Source organism: Cyprinodon tularosa, unplaced genomic scaffold (assembly GCF_016077235.1).
Source record: "Cyprinodon tularosa strain WSP-4 unplaced genomic scaffold, ASM1607723v1 ctg274, whole genome shotgun sequence".
Taxonomy (NCBI): domain Eukaryota; kingdom Metazoa; phylum Chordata; class Actinopteri; order Cyprinodontiformes; family Cyprinodontidae; genus Cyprinodon; species Cyprinodon tularosa.
This window is the reverse complement of record NW_024038979.1, coordinates 550,443-562,627: the sequence shown is the minus strand read 5'-3', so window position 1 is coordinate 562,627 and position 12,185 is coordinate 550,443. Positions and strand designations below refer to the sequence as shown.

At 39.0% G+C, this 12,185-nt stretch overlaps 1 protein-coding gene across 5 annotated transcripts in view; it reads right to left on the bottom strand.

Annotated features, from left to right (window-relative positions):
* cdon (cell adhesion associated, oncogene regulated) overlaps positions 1 to 11,725 on the bottom strand; it is a 53,904-nt gene extending 42,179 nt beyond the window's left edge. For 4 of the 5 annotated variants that reach the window (XM_038289940.1, XM_038289939.1, XM_038289942.1 and 1 more), the window contains exon 1: positions 11,339 to 11,725. The gene's annotated coding sequence lies outside the window, so the exon portion shown is untranslated. The remainder of the gene's footprint in view (positions 1 to 11,338) is intronic. The other variant, XM_038289943.1, reaches the window with a different exon arrangement.
* Between the last annotated feature and the right edge of the window lie 460 nt (positions 11,726 to 12,185).

Here is a 12,185-nt window from a genome sequence, read left to right as displayed (position 1 = left end):
ATTCACCAAAGTAAATACAACAAAGCATTTTTGAAAGAAATAATTTATCAGGTATCAAAGACAACCTGATTGGGGTGGAAAGGTATTTCCCCCCCTGTTAAATTATAAACTAATAGTCACTATCCACCTTTATCATTTAAAAACTTGTTTCTATCTGACTACAAATGCTGAACCTATCTGATTATTTACAGAATGACTGAATCTAGAACCAATATAAATAAAGTGACAACCACTTTACACACACACACAAAAAAACATAGCTCAGTGGTAAACCTTACTAAGAACAGATTGGTCAAGCAAAGTTAATAAAAGCACTACAAGGACTTGCCTATGTAAAAGTCATTATTTTCAGTGCAAGAACAAAAATTGGGTAAGAATAACACAATTAAGATATTTATTTAACTCAAAATATAAATAAAACAACTGGACATAAAAACCGCAAACATCTTGATGGGCCCCAAGATATATATGAGAACCTATTCTGTGAACCTATGAGGCAGAAGTGAAAAACTCTGTTGTGATTCCCATTATATCAGGCTTGAAATAAAGATAATCTCAGTGACAGGGCCAATTACAGAACCAGTTCAAGTAGTTGAGCGGAGATGATGCCGTTTTAATGCTAACCCACTTTGGTGGTCTTCACTAACCCTTAATTCACCATGATGCTGGATCATCTACACTCACGTATCAATACTAACCTATTGTAGCTGTTGTTACACACCAACTATTTGCCAATTAAGACTCCATCCTGTCGGTCTGGCCCCAAACACTGACTGCACTAGTTACACAGCAACACTCAAAGGCTACCTTCACACCGCAACCTGAAGTGACAGATCAGATTTTTTCCAACCCGACCCAGGCCGCTTGGCTATGTGGTCCTGAATCCGATACGAATCTGATCTTTTCAATGGAACCTGTGTCTTAACGGCCAGGTCGCATTCATCCGACCTGAAGGCCATTGGTAACCAACATAGGTCACTATTCTGGGTCTTGCTATAAGGAAGCAGCAAAAAAAACAACAACCATGGCAGAGGATGATGCGGAGAGTAGACTCCTGCAACGGGTGGGGTACCCACGGGTCCCTGACGGGTCACCCGCTAAAATGCTCTTTTGTGGGTGAAAAATACATAAATAAAAATAAACGGGTACGCGGGGTCGGCGGATATTTTTTTAGTGGCGGGTAGTTGGTGATTTTTTTTTTTCATTCGTGTGTGTTGTTATGGACATCAGAAATGTTATATTAATTAGGCACTGGGGTCACCCTTGTTGTAGCTTAAAGCCCTGCCGGCAGTGTGGGCTTCCCTCCAAAAGGCCACAGTCAGTGCATACACGTCTGCTGCTGTTCTGCAGCGCAGCGTACTATAGCCTATTACTTGATGTGTTAACGGGTCGGGTTGCGGGTTAAATATCAACGGGTCGGGTTCAGATTTGAATTGAAGATATCCGCGGGTGACGGGTCGGGTTCGGTAGTCATCCTAACGGGTTCGGGCGGGTGCGGGTTGGTAAAACTCGACCAGTGCAGGACTCTAGCGGAGAGTAGTTTTTATGTTTAAACATCTTGAAAATATTGTGTTTTTATGGTTGGGAAAGATCGCTAGATGCGCTCCAGCACTACCATCCATGTTTAATTCCGTAAACACAGAGCACGCTGGCCTGTGATGTCATTGCGTCCTCTACTGCGCATGCAGGAAACTTGCGTTGTATGACTGCAGTTCACACTGGATATCACAAGTCGCATATATTCGGAAATGTGAACGGCAACCCAAAAAAAAACGGATTAAAAAAAAAAAAATTAGAATTGAGTATCAAGGCCGGCAGTGTGAACGTAGGCAAAGTGTCTTCCTACAGACAGGAAGCAATTACAAATACGAAATCTAAGGCCTTCATATCCACTTAAACAATTACAGGTGGGCAGGGTTGAAGCTCACTTGGTTAGGGTTCAATTTCTTGAACTAGCTCCACATTAAGTACCACTTGGATATAACCATTAATTGGGTTTTGGAAACAGTTCCTCACACAATTCCCATTATATCCAAGCTGGTTCCTGATAGTTTTATTCTGTTAACAATCAACAAACATTTGAAATGTTGCATTTACTATTTACTTGAGTTACCTTTGTCTGCTGTCAAAATTGGCTCAATGGCCTAGAGCTCCTTATGACACAATAGCCAACATTAAAAAAGCTGTACTTTTTGGCCACTGTAGTGGGCAACATGATGGTTTTTCATGATGGTGGAACAAATTTTGACTTCCAAGTAGACAAGTAAAAAAAAAAAGCAACCAACAGAAAACAAAATAAAATGTAAAAACCAACATCCTACTGTACTGCTTTTTTTTAAAGGTCTGCTAGTCAAGTGGTACCTGGAAATCTTAGTATTTCTCTTTCTTTTTTTTTCTACTGTTAATAAAACATTTTTAAACATGTACAACATAAAATTAAAATGTCTAAATAGAGCTGAGAGTTTCAAATTAATGCAGGGATAAAACTCTTTGGAGTTACTTTGCCTTTTTGTTTGTTGCCTGAGAGGCGTGAGAAAGAAAAGAACTTTTCATTCCTCTGTGATGAATGGATTCTGAAAGCATGATAAAGCAATAGCCGTAGATCCATGGAGGGGAGGATTTATGTGACAGAACGTCTCGCCTGCAAAAACGTGAACCCCCGCAAGTAGATTGCTCAACCAAAACAAACATGCAAGAAAAAGGTTAAAATATAATTAGTCTTCTTCACCAAATCCACAAATCTATTGCAAACAAACCAGCTGTCTTACAAGCCTGAGGACCTCAAGATAAATACTCACTCCTAAACAGAGAGTGTCAACGATTTATTTAGGCTGTCTAAATGTTTATCCCTCTCTATTTGTAGCACATCTCGCTTGTTGTGCGGCGATTGCAAAACAAACTCACGGGGCGATAAATCCACACATCTGGCCCTTAAAATAAAGATGAAACTCCTTTAAACGCTTTTGCTGCAGGCTACACATGTAAGAGGAACTTTCTGGGACAACGCAAAGACATAAAAAGAAAAATATTAAAGCAAAAAAACTAAGATGCTTCATATTTGTTGAGGTCCATCTTTGCTTGCTACTGGGTGAAAGCACCTGTGAGAGATGTCGATCAGTTTGTTCCACAGAGCAGGAGTATATGGTCCCATCTTTAAACCCAGAACACTGTGAGCCAGTTTGAATTAGTTTTTTTCAGCTCACTTTAAATATCTTTTATAAATAGGGGTTTCCGCTGCTCCCTGAAGAGCCACATGTTGGTGGAGGGAAGGACCAAAATGGCACCCGCAACCACAGGCCCAGAGGCAGGCAACAGCAGCAGTCTCCACGTTGCTTTGCGCTCTGATCTGGGAGAAAAACAGCCCTTCAAACAAGAAGCCTGTTTGTCAGCTGAAAGGGGAGTGCCAGCCACTACTTTTGCCTTAATATAGTCTCCCTGATCTGTGCGTCGGCTTCTAAAACAGTGCAGGCATTCCTGTCCCTGCAGAAAACCCACGTCAGACGGGACTCATTGGTTGAGCGTTTTGGGAGTTGAAAGCTGCGGTCGTTCACGGCTTTCCAGAAGGAGGGCGGACTCCTGGGGGCCTCGCACTGAGGTGATGGACTGAGGCTGCCTGACTGAGCGAGGTCACTTACAGGAAAGGAAACAGAAATGAATCCTGCAAACAGGAAGAGGGCAAAGAATGCACAAAAAAAAGCTCTTGACATCTTTGTCAGCAAAACTTTGGCTTGCAAGTTCAGAGTCAGAGGTTCTCCTTCCTGGTAGGGAGGATTTATTAAGAAAATGACACGAGAAGAAGCTGCCGAACAATGGCTGTCATAAGTCTCCTGTTTGACATTTTTAAGTTGATTCTGACAGGATCACAACATTCAGCATAAGATCTGACCTACACGGTGTGGAGGCGAGAGAATATACATCCACTAATGGTTGTAAACATCTTTGTATATCAGGAGACGTTCCAAGTTTAAATTATTCTCACCCCAAGTGTTAAAAACAAATAACCAATTATGGAATCTCTGCATATGGAACATCAATTTATAATCATTGACTGATTGAGTTATAGAACCAGCACCAAGAAGCTGAAGTTTTTAATATTCAACTTTTTTAGTCTCTCACATTATTGGGCAGACACTACTAACATTGATTTGTGCTTAGTTCTTCACGTTCCAGTACAGCATATCAATTATTTCAAAACCTCAATTCCTCTTTTTTGAAGAAAATCTCCACTGAGGAGTTCATGCTGGTAGCTGCAAAGTAAGCCCACATCACTACACATCCACCACTGTGCTTTGACAGCTGAGATGTGAGATGTTTGAGCATTTAGGCCAAAAGTCTTGAATTTGGTCTCATCAGCCAAAGATAAGACGTTTCTTGTGGTTCATATCAATGCAGCTCTGCACAAATCTTTATCACTAAAATCATTGTATCAACACAGTTTGAAAGAACATTTAACCCTTTCCAGATGGAAGGCAAACAAAAGTCGTTTCTCGGTGGTCACTGATGGTGTATTTCTCCCTGGAAATGGTGCTTAGAAACTCCTGGATTTTCCAGAGCAGAAAAAAAGTCGAAACTACTGGTTTCATGTAGTGTCTTCCACATCATGGTGGAACCATTCAAGTTCCAACCGTACGGAAGCAGCAGGGGTGTGATTATTTCTTAGTCCAGTCTTTACTATCTTGGCTTTATCGTCGTTTTATAAATACTGACAGAAAAGAATGTAGTATTTTTTCTACAGTTTGGATTAGATTAAATAACTTTTAAAAAGAAATTTTATCCTGTCCAGACACATACAACTCATATTTGAGAAGGGAATACTTTTTTCTTTTACCACGATTGTAATATTTTCTTACAATAACCCCCCCCCTCCTGTCAAATAAACTGTTCTTGATGCATAAATGCCATTGGACGCTGTCTAGATGGTTTATTCCTTCTCACAGCAGCAATGTGTGTGGTATTGGTTTACATTCCCTTATCATACTGGAGAACATAGACACGTATACATTTAGCTGGAGCCTGTGTTCTTATTTTCTTAACAGAAACCAACCCATCTTTCAGAGGAGAAGCAGAACAGTTTGCCTTCGCTGGCGTTCAGTGGCTGCCTTCCACATCTGTTTCTGCTGCTCCAAAAACTGTTTGTTTGTCTTAACAATTATGGCCCGATGTTTCTCATTTCATTTCTCCAATCTCTCGAAAGTCATTATCCGGTTTCAGGTCCTTCACGACGCCAAAAATTCAGAAAGCTGATCCAACCGTCGGCTAAAGGCCGGTGGACGCACGCCGGGCCGTGCTCTGCTCACCTCTGATGTTTCAGAAGGTCGGACACGGCTGGGCTGAAAACGTGACGGAGTAACGTCCAGTAGACCGAGGACCAAGCTGTTTGGATCACTTTACAGATATGGATTAGGGGGGTTGGGAGAGGGTCCCTCTGAGAGGAATGTGTGTTTCGTAGTTTAAATAATTACACTGCCAGCTCTGAGCTGATAAGAACTGCTACTAATGACAGAATTACATAAACAGAAGCGAGGCTTTTAGCTACTGCATTCATCCTCATGGCTGCTTCTAACTTAAGCATCACAGTTTGTGTAAGAATGTTTTCACAGAAGAAACTAAAAGGGGAAAGTAAAGTCTGCAGGGCGCTCTCAACAAGCATCATTGTGAGCAACCCCATGTTCATGGCTGCTGGGCACTGTCAATCAGCACCAACCAAGTCTCTGGCCCGCTGCCCAAAGCTCCTATGTCCATCTAAAACCCTCAGGTTCACATGTATCACTGACAAATAGGAGCTGAAGTTTGCAAAATGAAAGCCAGCATTAGAAACTGCTGCAGCATGACTCAATCTCCAAGCAATGAGAGGTGTCAGGAGTTCAAAACAAGCCAGGATTTTAGTTTGGGAACGGCTGCCTGAAAGGTCAAACGTCAACCATAAAACAAGCCTCTAAATTCTTCTTTGTTGTACTTGAGCTGAAAACAGTTGCTATCTGCGAGGTCCAGGGAAAATGGTGGCTTTACTCTGGCAGTCAAAATGCCGTAAAGATGATGATCAATTAGAAATACAGTAATCTGACGAGGCTTCTGACACAATTATTCTACATCTGCAGGAATCATCCCAAAAACAGATCTATTTTTTTATTTCTTTGTATTAATCTAGTAAATCAAAATTGAGAACTTTTACCAATGTAAGTCCATAAACCAACCGAATGCACAATCAGGCAAGTTTTTTGAAATGTAATAAAAATGTGTTCAAGACATATACTTTGATGCACTAAATCAGGCATCCCCAAACTCGGTCCTCAAGGCCCCCTGTCCTGCAGGTTTTAGAGGTTTCTCTGCTTCAGCACAGCTGGTTATAATGATTGCAGTAGACTAAAAGCCTGTTAATCAGCTTTCAATTAAAATCAGCTGTGCTGGAGCAAGGAAACCTCTAAAACCTGCAGGACAGGGGGCCTTGAGAACCGAGTTTGGGGATGCCTGCACTAAATGACATGGATTTCCAAATATTTAATTTTCCATTGCAGGTTATATCACTGCAGCCCATTCTTTCTTTTGTATGTCCTTTAGTTCTTTGAATGAAAAGCAAAAAATCTGAATCAGGCACTGAATTAATAGGTCATATCTTGAAGAAAAACTGACAATGGTATTAGCCAAGAAAAGCCAGATGATCGGTGCATGTCTACGAAGAAAAATAAAGGAGCCAAAGATATTGGTCCTGTTCATCTGTTAGCTTTATAACATGGGTGGCCTTTATTTTGAAAGTGATCAGACAGGAAAAAGATGAAGAAGGGGGAGACATGCAACAAACATGGCAGCCATGCCCAATATTGAGCAATAATAGAATGATTAGGTGAAACCTAATTCCGAAAATGCACCAGAATATACAGGCAAACCTGTATATGATTATTCAGGTTTGCCTTTGGCTTAAAACATGAAGGTCAGACTAATTGTTTTCCACCTTAACTAAGTATTTATCCATTCATTCACCACAGAAACACAACAGAAGAGCTTAGAGTGCTCAGCAGGAGTATTACAAGATCTTACAATATTTTAAAAGGCCACAATATTTGATAAAGTGGTGTCTGTCTCAAAAAGCCAATGTAAATAACTCCAGATATTATTTTAAGCTCCAAATATGAAGGTGTGTGTATAAAGATTGATGCTCTGTATCTACGTTTGGGACTCATAATTCTGAAATGAAAGGGGAGGTAGTTCTTGAATGTTACACTGACAGAGTCAGCTAAAGGAGACTGTTTGTCAGGCTGGCAGGCAAAAATCTGTTGCTTAAACATTGATAAGAACCCCTAGAATATTTCTAATTATCTATCTAGCAAAATATCAGACAACAGGTGTGAAAAACAAAAAAGTTTATGGTCCATGTGAGAATATATATATATATATATATATATTTATTTTATCTAAACTCCTATCAGGGTCATTGACGTGTATTTGAATTAAATAATAAGACTGCTGTAACAGCATTTCTGTACAGTTCAGTATACCTGGCACTATTTAGAAAGAAAATGTTTGCTAAATACACTTTAAAAGACAAAACATATATATATTATATACAGAAATTAGCTGTTAGTATTTATGATGCAAATTCTTGATCATGTTTAAAGTTTCTCATTAGTTTAGATTTAATCAACAGAACTAATCAACTGAAGTTTGAAATTTAAAATACTCAAAGTTGAATACAAACTTCAATTAAATCATCCTTCTATTGGCGAGTTAGCCCATCGTTTTTTTTTATATATCTCTCCTTAGACTAAGAAAGGTGGAACCACATTGTGTTGACAGAGTTGGCTTATAAAGACTTTTTGTTGGCAATATAGGTGAGACTGTGTTGCATAAATATTAGAAAAATACCCTTACAATCTAAAAAAATTTTGAGCAGCACTATTTAAGATGCTTAAAAAAAATTCAAATTCAAATAGTTCTTGTGAGATTCAGACTGACAGCGCACATTCTTAGTAGTTTAAAAAATAAGAGATTATTCTATAGCTTTAATTTAACCTGGTTTGCATTTGATGGTGTCTTGATCAAAAGCTAAAATAACTTTATAATAGTTTCAGATTAATTACATCCTCATTTGGGAAAACAGAAAAAGGAGAATTTAAAAAAAGGAAATTTAAAAACCTGTGCTAAAATGTATAAAAACAATAGGTTATGTGAAGTTCTCCATTAAATTAAACCAAAACAGTGAAATTTCCAAACATGATTATTGTCTTATCTGGTCCCATAAGCCTGAGGTCTTATTGATATATCCACAGAGCATGGATCTACTTGCTGGCTTATAGACACACCTTTTTCCACCTTAACCAGGTCTAACTGATCGATCAAAAGGAAAGAAAGCAAGTTTTTTACTTTGAAAAATTTATATCTTACAATTTCTAAGAAAATAAAATTTGGCTTTCAATCATCAAACTAAATGAAATATAGCAACCTAAAAGGTGATCTCATTTTGAAGCCAGAACTACATTATAAGTCACACATGAGCTCACTTTCTGTTTTTTTTTTTTACTTTTAATGAAAGCCACACTCAGCTGTTAGTGTTCAGCCATCATTTGTCGTTGCTGGTGTGCATGTGGCTGTGTGAAAACAACGTCGCATTGCAAAAAAAAAAAAAAAAAGGAAAAATCAAGAGAGCCATTATGAGAGCAGCGGCTGCTATCATTACACATGCTTACATTTAAATTGCCCACTTAACATAGTTTTCCTACAGCAACATATGTTTATCATTAACAAGCGCCCTAATAGCTCAAAGATTATTCAAGCCCTCTTAATGGCGCGGTTGTTCTTTGTGTGGGTCGGTCTGATAAGGGCCAGGGCCACTAATGGTTTATTAATTTCCCCGGAAAAAAAAAAAAAAAAAGAAATTACACGCTTAAAAACTTTTTTCTGACAGCTCATTCACTCAGAATCACCAAAACAGACACACTATAGAGGAAACAATGTGGTCACTTATGCTAAAAAAGAAAAATACTCTAGTGGCTGGACTGCTGGTTTTTAAATAAGCCAGCTACTGTTATGATAAATTGATGAATTTGTGCTTTTTGATACATTCATGTTATGATTAAATGTAATGTCGCTAAGCTTTTTTAAAGTTTTAACCTTAAAAAGCAATGAAACACAGCACTTAAAAGTATAGCTGCGGAGGTTATATATAAAAACTATCATAATTTGTTGACAAGCTCTCATAAAAAAAATATATATTTTTTTTTTTCTCAACAACAATAGAAAGAAACTGATGCAAAAAAAAGATAAATAATTCAACAAAATTATCAAGTCAATCAACTTCAGACTGAAGCTGAGGGACTGAAAATCAAACTACAGTAAAAACAGAAGAACTAGAACGTGAGCCCAAAGTACCAGCACCTCAGCGTTGGTCAAAGGCAACATTAGGAGGCAATGAAAGGATCTGAAAACCGTCGGAAGTGTCTTCTTGTCACCCACCCGACGATAACAATGCATGTGCCAGTGTTTGAACTTTGGGAGGGTTTTTATCTGAGAGCAGCCATGTGCGTCCCACTGACTGCATGTCCAGGAGAGAGAGAGAGGGGTTCCAGACTTTGTTCACCACTGATCACTTCTTGAAGTGTCTATCCTGCAGGGAAATTCTCCCAAACACCAGCAGTATGGGAACAAAATCAATGTGTAGGGTAATAAGTGGGAACAGGAGACAGTGGAAGTGAATGAAGGGCTTTAAAAGCCTTACTTTTAAACTTGGAATCCTGGAAGTCCTCTAGAAATTTTAATTCATCTTTCATTTAAATCAGGGGATTTACATCTGGACCAAGCTAAAATATCAAAATCTTTTTCTCAGTGTAAAATTTTAAGATTTAAGTCAGTTTTTATTTTTTTTGTGTGCTTTGTTTTCCTCCGATTTCCTCAAGTATACATTCCTGCTCAGCAAATAACACCTTCCAAACAGCTGAATGCCACTTTACTTGGATTCTGCACCTGTCAAAACGCCTTATATGATACAAAATATTGACCTGAAACAATATAAAAGATTTCTGTCTCTGCATTAAAAATAAAAACGATGCTCGCTGCATGATTGGTAGTTTATGCCGACAGGTTTCTATGCGAATGTGACCCATGTGAAAGGTAACACTAATGTGTTCAGGGAGAACATATTTGTCTTTTTTAAACAGTACCCTTTCATCTTACCAGAAAGTAAGCCAACCTGCAGGGATCTGTTTTTTAATTGGGGTGTTGGGTGAATCTCCAGGACTACAAGGACTTGTTTACCGAACAAATATTTAAGCCTTTGTTTTTGCTTCAGTGATCCCAGGGACAGCAGCTCTGCACTTTCTCCTGGAACTACCCACAGATATTCCAATTGAAACTTTTCCGAATTTATCTAAGCAAAACAAAATCATTAGCCATCATATCTTCAATAAGGTAATTCCAGTATCAGGCAGATACTACATTAAATTAATAGGTTTTAAAAGACAGTTTTAAAGGGGTTTAACTTTTTCCTTATATCGCTTCAAGTTGCCATACTGAGATGCCAGAGATGGTGAGGAATCCTCCTGTCTATAAGGAGTGTAGAAAAATACTCCACCCTTCTGCAGTTGTTGCTGTGCACTGTCAGTCAGCTGGCTACACACTTATTTTGGTGCAAATTAAAGAAAATCTGTTTAGAAATATTTAGCTGGTTTAAAAAAAAATCTCATTTAGAGTGGGTCATGAAGGAACACTAAACAGTCTTCTTAGAAAGTGATTAAAAACAGTAAGTTGCAAGCGGACTACCTCAGGAGAGAGCCTCAGTAATTGACAATCAAATCTAATCACTCTATCCTAACTAACGCCATCATCATGTTAGTTGCACTATCCCATACAAATTTATATAAATACTTCAAACCTCAGCTATATTTAACATGTGTTTTCATCCAGCTTATGTTTTTGTGCAAAACTAAATCCATACATGTTGGAGATTATACATCTGTCATGAATTCCATTAAAATTGTGTTTATCAAGGTATGATCGGTGCGTATTTCTGATCCAAACTTTTTAAGATGTGTGTGATTAGTTAGAAAAACCAATCAACATTGGGTTTTTTTTTATGTTTACAGTGTAGGGTTGTAATTTCTTCAAACTTCTTGCACAACTTTCCATTAGGCAAATAAAAGGCAGTATTAGCTCAGAGCATAAAGCATGCATTCAGAGGTAGAGTCTATAGCGCGCACCAAGGAGGAGCGCCCCCGCGCACCAGAGTTAACCAAACAGCGCAATCACTGCTCCTTTTAGCGTCACCTTTCTTTTGTTATTCCCACTCACACTCAGCTGGCTCCGGTGCGCACACCGAGCCTTTCCTCTGGCTCCTCTCCGCCTCCCTTACCTCTCTGCCAGGAGGGCGAAAGCTGCGACGCTTCGGGTCCCTCAGCAGCAGCAAAAAGCATTATTCTGATCCCAGATCAGTGCGGGGCCCTCCATTAGAAACGGGCTCAAAGTGCGAAATGACGGCAGGAACATGAAGACCCTCGGAGGTGGAAAGTTTTAGGTCTTGAGCGCAGGCTTTCAGGGGGACAAGGTGCGCCAACTTCCCTTTCTGTCTGGACTCAAGTTTGAGTCCGATCCCGGTTGTTTCTGTCCCGTTACTGCGCCTCCTCCAGCTCTACTGCTCTACTGCCTCGTCCACACACGCATCTTTGAAGGCAGTCAGTGTCGAGTTGCTCAGCAAATCATGGCAGTGGCCGGGGTGCTCGTTAAAAGCAGGAATGTCCCAGCCCCGCAGCTCTGCACGGCTCCTAGGAGAGGGGAGGGAGGGAGCAGGGAGCTGTGCATTAACAAGTTTTACAATCTAACGAGAAACTAACTTCCTCCTTCCCCCCTCTGAGCACACGTGTGGACATCGTTAAGGAAAAGCCTAGGAATCTTAAAAAAAAAAAAAAGATCAATCAAAATGATTATCAAACAAAGAAATCCACACAAAAAGTCAACATTCAAGTACAAACTGTTCATATCTAGGGGAAAAATAGAAAAAAAAAAGTAAAAATTTGTTTTTTTCTAATTTCATTTTTTTTTCCATGTATACAAACAATTTAAAAGCAAAAGTTGATGTTTCTGTTTTTATTCTGCTTATAGATGATCTAATATATTGTTGTTTTGCTGTATTTGTTTATTTTTGGTTAGAAAATATTCTTCTGTGGGTCTTTTTAAAATTTTTCTGAAGAAAACAATATAAT